This window comes from Canis lupus, chromosome 7 (assembly GCF_048164855.1).
Source record: "Canis lupus baileyi chromosome 7, mCanLup2.hap1, whole genome shotgun sequence".
NCBI classification, from domain to species: Eukaryota; Metazoa; Chordata; class Mammalia; order Carnivora; family Canidae; genus Canis; species Canis lupus.
Window position 1 is genome coordinate 17,208,697 of NC_132844.1, and position 19,642 is coordinate 17,228,338.

At 42.7% G+C, this 19,642-nt stretch overlaps 1 protein-coding gene across 11 annotated transcripts in view; it reads right to left on the reverse strand.

Annotated features, from left to right (window-relative positions):
* The window catches only part of KLHL32 (kelch like family member 32), a 234,897-nt gene extending 222,500 nt beyond the window's left edge, over nt 1-12,397 (reverse strand). For all 11 annotated transcript variants that reach the window (XM_072832002.1, XM_072832009.1, XM_072832008.1 and 8 more), the window contains exon 1: nt 12,053-12,397. The gene's annotated coding sequence lies outside the window, so the exon portion shown is untranslated. The remainder of the gene's footprint in view (nt 1-12,052) is intronic.
* Nucleotides 12,398-19,642: the final 7,245 nt, after the last annotated feature.

The window sequence follows — 19,642 nt, forward strand, 5'->3', positions numbered from 1 at the left end:
AAGCAACTGACTCTTGATTTTGGCTCACATCATATCAGGGTCATGGGATTGAGCCCCAAGTTCGGCTCGTGCTCAGCATGGAGTCTGCTTAAGATTCTTACCCTCTCCCTCCACCTCTCCCCCCAGCCCCTGCTTGTGCATTCTCTCTCTCTCTCTCTCTCTCATGAATAAATCTTAAAAAATAAATAAATGCATGTATTGGGAATTTTGTCACTCTGCTATGTATGCCAAAATCACTTCATATAGTTTTGGTAACTTTCTTTTAAAGATCAGTATCATTGTAGGGTAAGTTTCCTTCCAATACATTCATTTGTTGAAGCATTTTAGGCAAATGAATTGGTCATACAAAATGTAGAAATGTTTATTTAAAATCCTGATTCTTGGTCTTCCTTGCATTCTGAGGACTGCTGAACAGCTTATTTTCTTATAATTTCTTAATTATATTTCTAATGACATTAGACTTAACTTGCCTGAAAAGGTCCTGCTGCCAGTCCAAGCTAACCAATAAAACTGCAGTGACACCAAATGGCAGTCATTCATCCTTGAGCTATTCTTCCTAAAGGAACCAGCTAAACTGGGAAAAGGCCCAATCAATGGATGTTGGGATATACAAACAAAATCCACCTCCTATAAAAATACCGATGTTAAAGCAAAATTCATGAAGTGTCACAAAGAAGTGCCAAAATTCAAGGTCAATCTCTCTTGTGACTTCTCCCTAGGAGAGTGCTACTGTAAAGATATGAAGGTAGGAAAGGTTGAATTCTTATCTAGAGATTTAAATAATACCTACTCTCATTTCATCATGTGAAATACAGTTTTTTTTTTCCTTCTTGTACATCTAAATTTATGTGTGTGTGTTTTTGGTTCTCTCCATTTATTCTGCACATTTGGCCACCAGACTTCTCTATGTGATCATTATCATTAATACGTGAGTTAGAAATACAAATTAGACGGAGCAGCTGTGCCCAAGGCCATTACTTCCTATAATTTGGCACAGATGGCCAAAAAGATGATTTTGGCAGAATGGCCAAGTGCTAACCACCTAATGAGGCTGCAGCCTCAAAACTAACTGACGGTAAATGCAATTGTACAGTTATCTTCACCTCTCTCTCCTCTCTCTCTTACTCCCTGTCATATTTTCTCTCTCTCCTCTATCTCCTCCCTCTCTCTCTCTTTCTCTCTCTCTCTTCTCCCTGACATAAAAAGCAGAACTGTACACTTTCTATTTTTTGGCAAAATTCTAAACACAGCATTTTACCTGATTTTCTAGGGATGAAAAGGTAACTCAATACAACAATGACCAGTTCCAATGGTCATTGTTTAGGTCAAAAGACCTTTTTCTTCAACTCGAAAATCTTCCTAATTATAAAAAAAACTTTTCTGCAAAAAACAAAACAAAATTTTTTAAAAATCCCTTCCTGCAATAGGGATTAAGCCAGTCTGTCCCTCAGTGTTAAAGAAACCACCACAATAGACATGATGATGATTACATTACCAGGGACAAATAAATATAAGTATGGTATCTGCCTTTTGCTCATAACACTCACACACCTGAAAATGACTTCTCTTGAGGTTATAATTAGGCAACATTTTTACCACGCATAACTCTGATCACTTTCATAGCTGTCTAAAATTCATTTATAATTTCACAAGCTGTCTAATGGCAAGGTTTCTTTATCTCCTTATCTCTATGGGTGCTTAACAGTTTGCATATCTTCCCAAAATGTCTGATAATTCAAATGTTTTGATGCTTTAAGTTGATGATCATTAATAAGGTCACAAAATTCCCCTCAGACACAAATGATGCACACAAAAGATGTGTCACAAATAAAAGATGCATACAAATACAGTCAGTCACACTATTTCATGCAGTCTGTAAGAACAGAATATTACATTTCAAAGCCTATTAAAAACCTACACAGCATTTTCTGAGCCCTCCCGAAAATAAAGAGCAAATCACAATTCAAAACTGTAACTTCTCTGCTCCCAAAATCCTGCCATAAAGATCTTAGACTATTCTGCTGTAGTTCACTACTGACCTAGGAGATCAATGACTCATAAAATTTCATGGACAGTAGAAACAGCATTCTCCATTTGGCTCATTTAATTCCATGTAATCACCATCCATGGTCTAAATCTAAAAAGGTATAAACTAAAAGCATCTGATTCTATCTTATGCAAGAATGTACATTTTAAAAATCAATCTAACAACTTTGATGTCAGATATTATAATGAGACATTTAGAAAGATGCTCTCCACAGCAATCCACCTGATTAGCTATACACAAATCTGAGGGGAAAGTCATAACTTCTCTGTTTTAGCAGGGAAGACATTAGTCACACATCACACCTTTTATCAAAACGGGGCACATGGTTAGTAAAGAACTGCCTGCAATATTTAAATGTCCATCAGGTATCCAGAGACCTGTGTGACCTCAGAGCTGATCTGACTTGCCATTTTTTGTTGAGTGTGAATGACAAGAAAGCCGAGGCCCAAATCCAGGTGGCATGGCTGATTCTAGGGAGGTAAGAGTAAGAAACAGAGTATGAGCAGGTCACTGTGCTCTAGACATGCAGTTCCCAAATTAGACCTATCACGAAAAACACTCAGGGAAAGTTTAATACTCAGTGGCTCAGCACCAATGCCAATTCAAACACAATAAACACAGAGGTTCCAGGAATCTACATTTTAAAAACAATTCCAGGTCATTCTGAAAGTTGGCCTGGTTGCAAATGTCTGGGCTAGACTTATTTGTAGAACAGTGATAATATCAATATTCTAAAGCAAGATTCCAGAATGTATGATTTTCTAAAGGAATGTTCCAGATTGGCCACTCAAAAGCATTAACAGAGCATTCTTAACATAAACAGAGTATCTTAAAAATATATCTTAAAAAAAAACTTATTTTGTTCTCAGGATTCTTAATGTTATCCCCAGTTTATACAGAAGGAGACACAGACTTCTGAAATCAAGCCTCCCCAAGCAGAACAGAAAACTCAAGGAATCTGACTCTAAGTGCCCTTGCTCTCTCAATTCACGTCATCATGCCCACCCCAATCAGCACTTTACTCCACAGAAACACTACCAGTGAGGGATTTTCAGTTCTGCTCTGTGAGAATAGCCTTGAGAAAAGGCCTTATCAACTGTAGCACTGCCATTAGGAAGCCTGGAAGTCGGCCAGGGAGGGAAAAGTGGCTGACTCCTATGAGATGATCCTCTTTCCTGGCAGAGACACTGGTGGGTGCTGTGCCATCACATAGAAAGACCCTATCCTGAAATTCTCAATACACACCCATCCCTGAAGTCAACCATGAGGCTCCAGGTAAGGAGAGGCACCTGATCCTAAGAAAAGCTCTGGATTCAGTGAGCCTGAGCTTCCTAAATACCTTGGTTAACACTATCCAACCCATGAGGTGGGCTCACTTAATACTGTGATGCAAAAGGTCCTCTTACATCCTCTGTTCTCTTAGTCAACAAAGAAACAGTATACCAATCCCAACAAAGAAACCGTAAACTTGAGGCATTGCAAGTTTACATATGAACAAAGAATGATGGCAATAAAATTCTAAAACCATCACCAGATATGGTTTCTGAAAGAGGTCAATATGGAAAAAGCAGAAGAACTCTAATAATGCAGTGGCCAAAAAGAAAAATACAGTAATCAAGGCACATAGTTAAAGGGTCTGGGAATTTTATGATCCACTAGGTCTTTCACCCATAGGTAAAGTATATCCTCCATTTCACAGACAATATGTAGGCCTGTTGGTACCACATAGTTAAACCATGGAACTAACTCCTCCTGTCCCAATTCCATGCGCACCAAAACATCAGCACCAGGAAAGTATGCGCTGGCCAGAGAATTTCACCCACATCTGCAAACCCACTGACAGTTACATACATCATATATATTAATATTCCCTTTTAAAGCAATACAAATGTGACAACAATAAATTAACTGTAGACTTCTGGTGAGCAATGCTGGCAAAACACCATGAAACACAGAAATTTAAAAAATGGACAACTTTGTAAAAGATTATGAGGTCAGAGAAGGGAAATTTATCATAAAACCTTATAGATGACACTAAGATTCACAAATTAGGATTTCAGTAAAAAGCCTAATTAAATGCTATGTAGAAAGGCCTAAAGGCTGTGCGTGAGTTTCTCAAGTGACATTTGATCAATTAGGAAGCCCTATCTATAGGTGATAATAAATACCTTCAAGACAAGATAAATAGCTTTGACTCAAAGCTAAAGAAGATAAGCTCATCCCAAATTAAATCAGATTGTAGGTTATTAATGTTTTCATAAAAGGAAGAACCAAAAATTTCATTACATATTTCTTTAGGCTTTAAATTCTCAAAAAACCAATCAGCCATATCAGCTCATGGACATCAGTCTGGGAAAGACTAGTGAATCCTCAAAGCCCTTGAAGGGTTACTGGATTATATCTACACTACTACCATCACAGAGACAGTGTTAAAAAAAAAAAAAATCTCCTTTCAGGGAATGTCACATAGAGTAGATGAGGAAGCAAGTCAAAAAAGACTCTACCAAAATAAATCTCCTCCATTCAGATAGCTACCTCAATTCTAAACCTAAATTTCCAAAATAATAACCATAGCTATCACTTGGGAGTGACTGCAAATATCTTCATATTTTAAGTAGACATTTTTTTCTTAGTAATATGATTTTGTAACTTTGTTGCTCTGTGAATTCAATGCAAACACAAGACTTGGCACTGGTACCATCTTGGCTACTGTATTTTTCATTATCGAATCGACACTTCCCTATAATTAATGCCCACAACACATCAAACCTTTTTGGAGTTTAATTTTAATATATTATCTTCTGGATCCATAGAGATAAAAGAAACAGATAAAGGATATTCTATCTTTGACAAACGATTACAAATTTAGCATTAACAATTCCCTAAGCTTGATTTTAGATAAATGCACTAATATTACTCACCAACTACTAAAAATACATCTGAATCATTAAATTGCAACACATTTAAAGAAACACTGAAATAAGCACATATATACATACACACTAGAACACATAACATAGTCTTTTCTGGAAGGATGTGCTTTTGTGATTGATTATATGATAAAAACAAAATTTAGCTTGGTATAGTGTATTCCTAAAATTTACTGTTCAGGTTGCCTTCCTATAAATGTTTTTTGTCATACCTACTACAAAAGTCACCAGGACAGTGGACTGCCTGCAGCTCCCACAACTGTCTGGATTACCCCAAGTCCACAAACTACAAGGGGGTGACCATGAAAAAGTCAAGACACACTGACCTCATCTGTACTCCTAGGTAGTCAGAGAACTAGATGATACCAAAAAAGTAGAAAAATTACTCTACCCCTTGTGAGGATGAGTGTTGCTTGGTGGGGGCAGAGGAAGGGCAGATCGTGGTGCAGAGTACAAAGAAAAACAAAACAGATTTAACTGGAAAGTATTCTCTTCAGGAAGCCTTTAATCCTATCTGACTTGAAAGTGAATTTGAGGAGTTTTTTCTTTGAGCCTGGTGAGCTCTTGACCTTTTCATAAAATTACATAATTCTCCATGAAGGGAAACCCTTAGTTGTCTAAAAAAATGTAGGCAACTATACCTTGCCCTCACAGAAAGGCTAGGAAGTCTGTATCCACGAGATCCTAGGTGCTGTTACTATTAATTCCACAGGGGACACAAGGGGTGCCTCTGAGCTTTTTACAGATGGGGACCCCTGAGGAAAGCCTTATAAGAGCCCTCATCAGCTGCCTTTTTCCTGTAAGAAAGAGGGGGAGGTAGCTTGCCAGAGAGGAAAGACACCAAAATATATGTCCCTGAGGGCCCACCCAAGCAGCCCACCACTCACTCAAAGCTCCATTACACTAAGAGGCTAGCTCCTCTGTAACACTGGCAGACCAGATTAAGACATTTTATATGGTACATGAAAATTAAGTGGTATATGGTATATGAAATTTAAGTGTATCATACCCTCAGGTTGAGGAAGACAAAGGTAGGGAAGTAAGGAGAAGCACAGGAAGGAATTAAGCACCAAGATTTTATTATGCACCAGGCATTGTGTTAGATGTTTTTTTAATGCATATTTTATTTAATCTCAGAATAGCCCTATAATGTAGGTAATAGCATCCCCATTTTATAGATGAGGAAAATGAGACCTACAGGGGATACGTAGCCAGACTAGATAACAGAGCCATGAAGTGTCGAATTAGTATTCAAATCCAGGCCCCAAGTCTCATGTTCTCCGCGCTGTGCCATGCTACCTTGCACATACAACTTAAGAACTAAAACTCATAAATAATAAGGCTTCTAAGTAATGATTTAAAATGAGGTACCAGAATTTATGTCATAAAAAATTGCAAAATGCCTCCTCCACTGCTCTTGGCTTCTGTCCCATTAGCATTGAATGTGTTCCCACTGAAGCAATCATCCAGAATGGAACTACTTATTCGATCAATATCCTGTATGCCAAACCGGTTGTCGGGGGTGGGGGGCGGGGAGCCCTGTTTCTAAGTAGCTGGAACTGGCTCATCTGGCATGAAATGAGGAATATATTATGCCTCAAATAAACATGTAGGGGAAAGTCAAGAGTCTATGAAAACTGCCAAAGATTTTCCTTCTTCATTTAAAAATCATCTTATCAGGTCAGTAATTTCAACCTTGCAAAGCTAATTTAGACAAATTTACAGCTTTCTGTGTTTTGGCCATGTGCAGAACTAATCTGACTCCAAGTCAAGTTGGCAAAACCATTTTTATACATAAGTTCTTTTTAAAATCTCACCAAAATTTATAATGCCGTATGTCTAAACCGAATTAATAAAATGCATTAACACATTGCAGTGTGCATACGAAACAAGGCAAGAACAAAAAGGGTACAAAGTTAAGTTCCGTGCTTCCTCAGCTTAGGGTAGATTTCGGCGACAAGGGGATGAGAATGAATAATCCTCTTGGACACAACAGGACCAGGGAAAGGGGAACAGAATAAATCCCATCTATTAATTCTTAGTAAGAAGGAAAGTTCAGATATTGTAGGTTGAATTCCTAAGTTCTAATCTCCACAGTGAAAGAAATTCTGAGATAATGGGAACCAGTATGTAAGGACAAGAAAAGGAGAGAAAGGTACTACCTAACACAGAGACCACCTCCACTGGCCTATCGTCACTGTCACCAAAAAGCTAAGTAAGAAAGACAGACTCCTCACATCATTTGTTCAGAATATTTTTTTTTCCATTACTGTGAAAAGCAAATCATCATACTGGCTTATATGCTACTTGATGGGAGTTAAAATATCCTCCGCGCTAGACTCTTGCTAGCTATGGCATGTCTCTATTTCATCTCATCCTCTTATCTTGTGCCCACCATTCTAACAAGTAGCTCTCTCTCCCACTCACTGCAGATCTAGTACTTGAAGCCAAAGCCCACTTCTGTTAGATGGTCACATTTTTTTTTTCATATCTCCATCCAGGTAACAGAAATACTGACTGGATCAAGAGCAGAGTACATTTATTTGTCACTCTGGGTTTGAGTAAATATTTTCAAATAGCTAACAAGCAGCTTATATTTCTCCTCATTTGTCCCACAGATGAGACTTCATCAAAGGTGTATCCAACATCAAAATCTTGGGCAGCCGGGGTGGCTCAGGCGTTTAGTGCCACCTTCAGCCCAGGGCCTGATCCTGGAGACCTGGGATCGGGTCCCGTGTCAGGCTCCCTACTTGGAGCCTGCTTCTCCCTCTGCCTATGTCTCTACCTCTCTCTCTCTCTCTCTCTGTGTGTGTGTGTGTACGTCTGTGTCTCATGAATAAATAAAAAAAAAAATCTGCATCTGCAAGAGCCTCCCTGACTTCTAAGTCTTGGCCCTACTAAAAGGTCTACACTGACGTGTTCTCCTCATTGAATTTGCACAATCTCCTGCCCATTCTTGAAAATCCAGATATTTGTCCACTCCAACTAAATTCACATAAAATGTCTATGTACACCTTCTTTCCACAGAAAAGTGGTATCATGACAGGAAATCATGTGCCAGATGCTGGATGTTAAGAATACAGACACACCATAATAGTTCATGGATATTTACTGTGTTCCAAACTCTGTATAGAGAACATGATATACTTTGTTCACCCCTTCCCCTTATGTCAGTCTTTCAGAAGAATCAATACTATCTCTTCAGATTCTCCCCTACGTCTACAACTCCCCTCTGAGTCTCCTTCACCACCTCACCTTGCTCTACTCCCTGCTACGCACCCATACTTCTGTGTTCTTGATACACTCCATTCCGTCTTGGGAGACCGTATTTCTTACCACAGTTTGTGTCATCCCTTCAGCAACAATGATGAGCTCATCAATATCAGACCTCATGAGCATTATCCCCTCAATTCACACTTCCAACTGACTGTCTCACAGAGCCTACCCTCTTTGCATAGCTGAAAGGATCTTCATTTACTAGAATCAAACCCAGCCATCAGGATCCAGCACTAATCCTCCTCCTACACAGGAATAATCTGATCTCCACAATCAGCATACTTTTTAATTTTTCCCTGTATCTGTGTTTCTACAGCATCTGGTATCTCTATCATAGCATTTAACACACAACTGCCTCAAAATCACAACGCCTATAACTTCCATTAGGTAATCGGCAGAGAAGGAAAGGTGTGAAGTGAGGAGAGCTGCTGAGGTTTTTCATTTATTTGTCTGGTTTAACTTCACATAGTCTCAGATTCTCTATCGATACAATGACAATAAGATCCTTATTCTATAGAGCTGTTAGGAAGAAAATATAGAAAGTAGTTTTCCATATAGGGAAAACATAGAAGGGGCTGGAAAAGTGGAAGCTACCAGGAACAGGACATTTGTTTGCTCTGAATCCTTGACGGCAGAGCTGTTATCTCTATAGCACCAAGCCAGGACTTTGTCACAGTAGTAATAACATAGCTCTTTACTGGAGATGCAACATATTTCCATGAATTGAAACTGAAAGGCACTTATTTACTATCAAAGTATCCTTCTAGAGGAGGATTTTAAAATTTGAGAACTATTAAAAGTCACTGTTCAAATCTTAGCTTTTTTTTTTTTTTTTTAACTGCACCTTTTTGGATCCACAAAAGAAATGACATAAATAAATGTCCTTTCTGACCCCATCAGGTCGGCTTCAGTGAAGACTGCTGACATCTCTGTAGTGTTAGGAGAAACATGAAAAGATGGCAGCTTCTCAAAAGGTATATGCTTCATTACAAGATGCTGTTATTTAAGGAGTAAACTGTATTTTCTATGTCAGCATCCTAGAAGTGAATACCCCTTGAGTTCCCATTTATGTTTTCATTCCTTTGGAATATTGCAGTATTCTATGGTGGGCTTTAGCTAATTACCTAAAATCTTAGTAAGACTTTTTTTTTTTTAAGATTTTATTTATTTATTCATGAGACACACAGAGAGAGAGAGAGAGGCAGAGACCCAGGCAGAGGGAGAAGCAGGGAGCCCAACGTGGGATTCGGGATTCGATCCTGGGTCTCCAAGATCACACCCTGGACTGAAGGCGGCGGTGCTAAACCACTGAGCCACTCAGGCTGCCTGAAAAAGTCATTTTCACTGAAAAGCTCAGGATGCTCCTTTTTCTGACTAACTTCTCATTCTGCCTCTTCCTTTTTTTTTTCTTTTTTTTTTTTTCATTCTACCTCTTCCTACAATGTCAGGTACTCAACCTACTTATTCTGTAGTTTGCAGTACACGCCCAGAAAACAAAAACAAAAACAAAAACAAAAACAACAACAAAAAAAAACACCCAGAAACATAAATTTTAAACCATAAAGGCTATTGTTTCACGAGATTAAAAAAATTCCTCTTTTGGGGCACTTCATATTCTTTTATTCTCTCTTAGGTATGAGAGGCCTAGGAGCCCTAAAACAAAACAAAAACAAAAACAAAAAACGAAAAACAAAAAAAAAACCTCGGACCTATTTACGAAAAGATATGGTGCATTTTTTAGATTTTAATATCAAAACCAGAAAACTCCTCACCACTCTTATAATGATGGATAGATTCATTCACATCGGTATTCCATAAGAGAAAAATATTTAAGAGTTGAATGAGAACTCCGTAACTCTGGATTGCAACTGGCAGTCCACAGGCCTTCTGTGGCCCAAATACACTTTCAGTGTGGTCCTTAGTTTATAAAATGAAGGATATTTCACATAAAAATATGTAACCTTCTGTTTCCCTTGAAAAACCAGAATGTTTTAGAGCCGGGGTAGCAACAGTCATCTATCTACAAGGGAGTTGGTGCTGCCCTTTCCATAGTGGTTTTGTATGTTCCAAGTCCACAACCCTCTCTCCCACATGGCCCCCACTGGGCCTGCTCCACTATTTTATCTTACTTGTGCATTGGAAATACAGACACAGAATTTTTTTACAGTCAAGGAATTTGGATCCAAAAAAAGCTTCCCCATTCACCAGCTCTGTGACCTTCCACAAAATCTGAGTCTTGGGTCCTTCAGCTTTAAACTGCAGATAATTCCTTGACTTCACAAGATTGTTGTAGGGAATAAAAAAGAAGAGTGGGGGAAAAGTACTTCATAAGGTGTAATATAAAATATTTGTCATCATTATTTATTTCCCAGCCCCCCTCAGTTGCACAAAACCCCTCTAATGCTTCCTCAGCTATTACTAGTTTCCTTGCTCTTCGTATTACTGGATGAAAAGAATTTGAAGTAATAAGAGATAAAAAGATGAACAAATATCAAAGGAAAACAAAAGGAACTGTTGAATGCCAGAAGATCTTTACTAGGTCATCTCTGTTCCTAATGAAGGTATGAAATCAGTGCAAAGGATACTTAATGGATTGATGGTCCCTTCAAGTGCTGTTTTAAGTTTACCCACTAGGCACCAGAGCCTTCAAAGTAACACTGACACACCCTTCATTAGGGGTCCTGGAGAGATAATTGAGTACTGACCTCCACCTTGGCCCTCACCCAGTTCTCCAAAAAAGGATCCAATCCAAAAAAAAAAAAAAAAAAAAAAAACCAAAACAACAACAACGCAAGGATCTTGCTTTCTCTGTGCCTCCTTCCTCTCAACATTTCAATATGAGCTCCAAAACCTTCGAATCTTGGGAGTAATAAGGCATGGCACAAATTCTACATCTGTATCCGTCAGCATGTAGACATATATGTAAAAAACAAAACAGTCAGGTCAAGGGACCTGAAAGGAAACAGAATGTTCTTAGAGATGGGCAGAGGTGCAGAAAACTGCACTTAATGATGCAGTGGCCATAGACACGTTAGCAAATTTGTCATGAGCGCTATCTCCTCGCGTTAGGAATTCACTTGTGTATTCCTGTTGCGGCCAATTTACAGCAGATCATCCTTGGGTGGGAAACAGTTAATTCCTCTTTCACTTTTAATGTTAAGATAATAGTGCCTGAGTGAACTGCAAGATACAATGTGGCAACGGGGGGGGGGGGAAGGGGGGGATTTTCATTGGACTCATTGTTCTTTAGAGCATCACCAAAATGGGAGTGATTTATGATTCAAGACACAATCCGTTGAAAAATTCATCTGACGAATCCGTTTTAAAGCGCACGTTAGATGAGTGCATTACCGCTCTTCTTGAAGTTGAATGAAACCATGCCCAGAATACATCTTAGCGATTGCCCAATTACCACATGGTCCTCGGTGTGTATTTCATTTTTAAGAATCAAAATAAAGAACAGCATCGTCTTTAAAAGCCCGTCGTTTCAACAGATGTCCCAGGGCTGATGTTTAAGCAAGTCTCCTTGGCAACCAAGGAGCACAGCTCGTCTCGGGCTGGGGGCTGGGGCTGGGGGCTGGGGGCTGGGCGGGGAGGCGGGGGGCACCTGCAGGGTCTGCAGAGCGAGCACCGGAGCAGTGGCTGCTCCCGCGGGGCCGCGCGGTCCGGCTGCACCCGCCGCCTACCCCTGAGATCCCAACTGCGGTCCCGCCCCCAACGGCGCACCCCGGCCGCCCGCCCTCTCCCTCCGCTCTGCAGGCACCGACCCCGAGCAGGTGACGAGGAGAGCCTGGCTTACCCGCCGGGGGGAGCGGTCTGCGGGGCCAGGCACCGGGCGCTCCTGCTGCACGACGGCTCTGCTTCTCCCCGCGAGGCGGACGCTAAGAGAAACCGCAGCAGCTTCGCACTGTCGGTTTGGGGATGCGGTTGTGAAGACGCGCTCGCTAGCGTGAGTGTGTGAGTGTGAGTGTGTGTGTGTGTGTGTGTGTGTGTGTGTATGTGCGCGCTCCCGGACTCTCCCGCGGGGAAAGGTGCTTGCTAGTAAATAGAAAGCAGCAGCCGGCACTGCAGGTGGCGCGTCCGCGACCGCTCTGCCCCAGGCGGCGGCGGCGGCGGCGGCGGCTGCCGGGAGACGCACCGCGGCGGACTCCGGGGCGGGCACAGGCCGGGGAGCGGCCCCGCCCCCTCCCGCCTCCGGGGAGCCCGCGCGCGCGCCCGCCTCGCCCCGCCCCCCTCCGCCGGCGAGCGCGCGCACGCGCTGCCCTCCTCCCCGCCCCCACCGCCCGGGGCGCGCACGCCGCGCTTCCCAGCCCCGCCCCCGCCAGCCCCGCCCCCCGCCGCCGGCGAGCCCGCGCACGCGCTGCCCTCCTCCCCGCCCCCACCGCCCGGGGCGCGCACGCCGCGCTTCCCAGCCCCCAAGCCCCGCCCCCCTCCGCCGGCGAGCCCGCGCACGCGCTGCCCTTCTCCCCGCCCCCACCTCCCGGGGGCGCGCACGCCGCATCTCAGCCCCGCCCCCCGCCGCCCGGGGGCGCGCACGCCGCGCTTCCCAGCCCCGCCCGCCCCGCCCCCCTCCGCCGGCGAGCCCGCGCACGCGCTGCCCTTCTCCCCGCCCCCGCCGCCCGGGGGCGCGCACGCCGCCCCTCCCAGCCCTGCCCGCCCCGCCCCCCGCCGCCGGCGAGCCCGCGCGCGCGCCCGCTCCCCCCGTAGCCCCCTCCCCCGCGCAGCCGCCCCTTCGCGCTCCTCGACACCTGCGCGCTGGGCTGCCGCGAGCCTCCCGGGTGCGCCCCCCCGTACCCCACCTGCCTGCCCCCAGGCTCTGTTCCCCAGGACTGGAGAAGCAGCTCGTGGGGACAGGCGGTGTGATGACCGCGACCGCTGACCCTACTGACCTATGATAGAGGTCACACTGCCCCTGTTGCTCGCCGCCCCTTTTCGGCCTTAGGGTGTTGCTGAGCGTGATTTCAGGGTAACTTTGAGGTTAGACTCAGGAACACCCTGAACCCGAGAAAATGAGGAGGGGTGTTTGGTTACAGCTAATTCAGCGTGAACACTGCAAACAGACCACAATCCAGAACACCTCCGTGAAGTTGCAGGACCTGGCCCACTTTCGTGCCGCTTGCACCATTGATATCATTCCTGTGTAAGACACGCTTACAACACTTAAGCCAAGGGGATAATTGCAATAGGTAAAAATATTCCATATACTACTTTTGCATTGAAAATCCTGATCCAGGGACGCCTGGGTTGGCTCAGTGATTGAGCCTCTGCCTTTGGCTCAGGTCGTGATCCCGGAGTCACCAGATCGAGTCCCGCATCGGGCTCTTCGTGGGACGCCTGCACCTCCCCCTGCCTATGTCTATGTCTATGTCTCTGCCTCTCTTTGTGTATCTCTTATGAATAAATAAAACCTTTAAAAAAAAGAAAAGAAAATCCTGATCCAATGTAGTTAAGCTGTCTGGTAAAAGAAGAATGAAACTCTAAATTGGGGTAAACTGTATTTTGTAGGTCAGAGTTCAAAATACTGCAAAGATGGAATTTCACAGAATGTTAAGCCCCATCTCTTGCAGGTTTGTGTCCTTCTACACTTGGGCTAGGAACAGTGCCTTGATCTACTTTGAGATAGTCTTAACACTTTCATGAGCCTCAAGTTAATGGTTCAGCAATTTTTTCCGGGTCAGAGCCACAGGTCTTAGGGGACAGTTTGCTCCCCCCATCCCTTGGGGCCTGACTCTGGGTTCCGGTCCTTCATTCCCATGGTCTTGATATTTGGACTTTAGGACGCTTGGAACCTATTTAACTAGCAGTCCTGGACCCCAGGAGAGGAGCAGCAGGAAGAATGACAACTGACTGCAAACATTAGTTGCAATGCTATTCCTAAAATTTATCGCATGCGATTGGATATTTTCCATCGAGTGTGCTTTTATTTTTTTTAAGATTTTATTTATTCATGATAGACATAGAGAGGGGCAGAGACACAGGCAGAGGGAGAAGCAGGCTCCATGCAGGGAGCCTGACGAGGGACTCGATCCCGGGTCTCCAGGATCGCGCCCCCGGTGGAACGCAGGCGCTAAACCGCTGAGCCACCCAGGGATCCCCATCGAGTGTGCTTTTATACCAGAAGACCGAATGTGAAAGCATGTTTGAACCAAAAATACTATGACTGGTGTCAATAAATAAACACTTCTCAAAGATTCATAAAATACTGGTCACTAAAGTGGAATGCATCCAAAATTTTAAACCCATCTGTATTGATTGGATTATCTGTTAGTCTAGAACAAACAGAAGGTATTCATTGAAATAGTTAAATAGAAAGAACAAAGACTATAACTGTATTTACACAGGAAAAAGTCTGTATGCTACTAACTCACCGTGTGAGTGTGTGTGTGTGTGACTATGTGTGACTATGGCAGGGTCTCTTACTGCCCAAACTGGGTCTGTCTTGTTCATCACAGGTAGTCCTACCTAGCACAAGGCCAGTCACATATTAGGGACTCGATAAATATTGCTGGCTGACACATAGATATTGAGGAATTAAATAAGAAAATATACGTTAAATGTCTAGCAAAATGTTCAGAGTGCATTTTTCTCCCATAAGAGACTCCTTAAGATTGATTTAAAGTATAGATTTTTTTAATTTAAAAAAAAAAAACTTTCTTTTTTCTAAAATAAGGGCCTCTATAGTTTGTTAAATAGCCATCAAAACCCAACATGAATGTATGTTCTGTTACTAGAAGAGCAAGTAGTCTTTAGGCACTATTTCTCTATTGGGTACCATCATATATGGTCTTTTTCCTTATGGAGAAAATAGCTTTATTTTTTTTTAAGTTTTTATTTATTTATTCATGAGAGACACAGAGAGAGAGAGAGAGAGGCAGAGACACAGGCAGAGGGAGAAGCAGGTTCCATGCAGGGAGCCTGACTCAGGACTCCATGGTGGGACTCTGGGATCATGTCTCAGGCCGAAGGCGGCGCTAAACCGCTGAGCCACCCAGGGATCCCCTAAATAAATAAAATCTTAAAAAAAAAATTGAGACAGGGACAATGCCTGTTTATTGAGAACTGAAAGGTTCCATGCAGGGAGCCCGACATGGGACTCGATCCCAGGTCCCCAGGATCACACCTTGGGCTGAAGGCGGCGCTAAAGCACTGAGCCACCAGGGCTGCCCATCCCTGTCTCAATTAAGTGATATTGTGAAAAAAAAAAAAAAAAAGTGATATTGTGAGAGATAAGCTAAAGAAAGTTTTTTTTTAAGTGTGGATCTCTTGGTTGCCAAGTGTCAAAAACCCTACTCCAACCAACTTAAGCAAAAAAGAATTTGATGAAAGAATGACAGGAGTTCTAAGAATCGATGGGCAGCCAGTCCACACAACCAGGCTCAAAAGCCTGCAGGAGTTAGACAATTCCAAAGGGCTGTAATAAGATCATGTTGGGGCAGAAATGTCATGACTGGATGTCTTCTACTGCTGCAATGGGTGGACCCCAATCTATTGCTCTGTGATACTCCCAAGTAGGATTCCAGCTTTCAATTGTCCTAACTTGTAGCTGGCATAGAGAGGGACCCCTGATCATAGCCTCACCAGATTTAAGAACGAAAAGTGGACCCTTGGGTGGCTGAAAAACAACATACATTAACAGAGGAAATAGGGATTCCAGGTCAAATGAGCTGGGCTGACACTGAAAACTGGCTCCCTGTCATTGTTGTATTAAAGATTCTGAAATCTTGCAGTAAAGAAACCTCTTTCACTTTTCTAAACAACTATCCTAGAGTTTGGTTGAGTACAGAACACTTTTTCTTTTGTAGCTTACGTCTCGACACACTTTAGGAAACATTTTGGAACACAGTACATTTTTGTAGCTTTTTCTCCCTCCATCTATCACCAGCTTGCCCAGGAACCAAATGTGGAATCCTAGCATAAAGTGTGTTATTAGGCTTTTATGAAATCTGCATTTTTACTAGCTTTGTGATAATCAGAGTTGAAATAGTCTCTAGACAGCTTAGATAAAAGAGATAAACTACACCATAAAAGAGAAACTTTTCTCTTATGGCATAGCTCCTTCTTCAACTCTGGGACAAAGGCCTGTTATAGCTGCCTTGTCCCATAGCAACTGAGAAAGTAAGTGTCATTCTTAATGCCACACTCATGGTTTTCTGTCACAAACAAGTAAGGACATTAAGGAGTCACTGAGCCAGATTTCTAATTACCATACTTCCAGAGAGAACAGATGATTATTAATTATGCCAATACCAAATTTGATTTGGGGCTGATGTTATCCAGTTTTCAAGCAGAAAATATGAAATAACGCTGGCTAACACCTCGTTTTATTCAATTACCTATGGGTACATTTTGTAGCTAATTCATGCTGTTCATCACTCAAAACTAGTTACACCGTGGGAAGGTCTTTTACCATTAGCATTTTTATTGTTTATATTTTTTGCCACATTCACTGGTACCAAGTGCTGTTGTTGTTTATGTTGGTTTTAGTTGAATTCAATCTAAACAACTAGACGCATAATGGGCACTTAACAAATATTTACTAGGCTGAATAGAAAATAGTCCCTACCCATAAAACAGAATATTTTAACTATAGTACTAAGTACGTACAAACATAATGCAATGGGATTCTCAGTCATTATTAGAGTAAGGCAAATTAAAAAAAAAAAAATAGGTGTTTTGGGCAGCCGGGTGGCTCAGTGGTTTACCGCCGTCTTCACCCCAGGGTGTGATCCTGGAGACCCGGGATCGAGTCCCATGTCAGGCTCCCTGCGTGGAGCCTGCTTCTCCCTCTGCCTGTGTCTCTGCCCCCTGCCCCCGTGTCTCTCATAAATAAATAAAATCTTTAAAAAAAAATAGGTGTTTTTCTTGTATCAGATTGGTAAAGATGTAAGATTATAACACCTAGTGTTTGGAGAGCTGGGTAAATAACTTGCAACTGCAAATGGATACAAACATTTTGGATGACAATGTATCAATATTTATACTTTTTAAAAACTCGTATACCTCTTGCTATATCAATTCCACTTGCAGGAATTTATCCTAGGGTTACTGTTGGTTGACAAACTGGCCCTGGTACATAGAGGATAAGAAAAGACCAGAGAAAAGAGGCAGAGCACCCCAGATTGTGGGCAGGGGGCCGAGGCCTGGGTCATGAAGCAAGGGAACTCACATAAGAGGCTTGTCTCTGGTGGCCACAAGACAGGGTGATCTCTGCACCTGCCTGCAAGAATCTTAAAAGTTTATACAGAGGCCTGATTGGGCTTTAGTCACATGTACCATCCAAGACTCTGTCCCTGCAATGGCTCCCACTATGGGAAAGGTGGGCTGAATTTAACTTCCAAGGACAGAGGAGATGGCGAGGAGCCTCTACTTGCCTGGGTCCTTGTCAGGTCAATCAGCAGTCAAGTCCTCTCCATGACCTCGTCCAACTGCTCAAAGAAAGTGCAAACAAAGTTATGTGAAAGGATACTCATGATAGTTTAGTAATATCCAAAAGAAAGTTAGGGAAAGAGGAAAAGTGGCAGGGGGGAGAACTAGAGTCCCTCATGTGGAGACAAGTCAATTAGGATACCAAGTGGCTATTTAAAAAATTTAGTAGATCTTTACACACTGATGCCAAAGACATATTACCAAGAGAAAAGGAAGCAAGTTGAAAATCACTATGAACATGATCTAGTTTGTGTAAAAGTAGAGGAAGAGAGGGAGGCCAGGAGAGAGATGGGTATGTGATCACGTTTTTTTGCCAATTTTACTGGCTCAGGTGGAAATGGGTAAATCTCAAGCTGGCTTCATTCATTCTTCCATATGCACAGATCCTGGGACTTTCTCTGTCACACCACTATGGTGGACCGGCTGACCCAGGGGGCTCACACACATCAACAGGGTCAGGATGGGCCTCTTTCAGGGCACAGATGAGATCCTCTCTTGCTGGATCTTGGAAGGCTGTGTGACATCAATGGAAAAGAAAACTAGCACACTCTTTAGCACAGGTGACAGTTGTATGGGGCTCAGCTGAATGAAGCCTGGGTGATAGGCAGTGCTCATCGTGATGGAAGATGGTGTCTCTGGATGCCAACTTGGCTCCTATCCAAGGATTCTTCTTAACCAGGCCCCTTGTCCTGACTCCAGGGACCATACCCCCTTGTCATGTGATCACTATCTTCCTTTCATTTCAACTCAAGGAATCCTACCCAGTCTCTGCAGTTGGGAAGCTGTGTTCTTCCTACACTGTTTCTGTTTCTGGGCACACAAGACCCTGCTTTTCCTCTGAGGTCTAGCCTTTTGAAACACACAAAAAGCAAATCTAGCTTGTTGTTTGTTTTCCAAGCTGTTGTCCCTACTGTCACCCCTTCTTTGAAGCAGTTTTGTAAAATGCCTACTTGGTTGAATGAGGAATAGTTCCAAGTACTAAGAAACACCAACAAGAAAAACATACCAATTATATGTAGAAATAATCTAGATGTGACATTTTTATTCTCTCTGGGGAATGGGGTCACGTGGATCTTCCTTTCTTATTTTATACTTTTCTGTGCTGTTTATAATTTTTATATTAAGCACAAATATAATATATAGTATTAAAATGCATTTGTAAATAAAAAGTAACACTTTTTGGGATCAATCTAGAAAAAGGAGTATGATAGTACTCTGAATTGCATTATTGGCCAATAGGAGGCATCATAGTCAGAAAGAAACTACTAAAATATTTTGGGAATCCTGATATCAATCAGGCCACATTTGCAACTACGAAACTATGCCTGCATTATAAGCTTGACATGAGTGGACTAAGATTAAAAAACAAGCAAATGAAAACATATGTCAATGGATTCCCATACTTGCAACGAGTGGCCAGGACAGACCCAAGATTTCTACTTGTTAGGTCTGGTCCTATACTCTTTGCTTTCTCTCTTTCTCTTTAGCCATACTGGCCCATGCTAGGTTCAGAGCCCATCACTATGCAATAGGAATGTGGGGTGGAAAGAGGACAGGACCTCATGGAATGGGATGGGAAGGAGTAGTTCCCATCTTCTCTCCTGCTCCATTACTGCTGCAAAGCACATTTCAGGGATCCCTGGGTGGCGCAGCGGTTTGGCGCCTGCCTTTGGCCCAGGGCGCGATCCTGGAGACCCGGGATCGAATCCCACGTCGGGCTCCCGGTGCATAGAGCCTGCTTCTCCCTCTGCCTATGTCTCTGCCTCTCTCTCTCTCTCTGTGACTATCATAAATAAGTAAAAAATTTAAAAAAAAAAGCACATTTCAGGTTGAATCAGAATTGTTATTTTAAGACAAAATAATGAAAGTTATTTTCAATGATATAAATGCTTACAACAAGTGGTAAGTTACCTCTTTACTGGAGGTAAAGATATCTCAGGACCCTGTTTCTCTCATGTTTAGG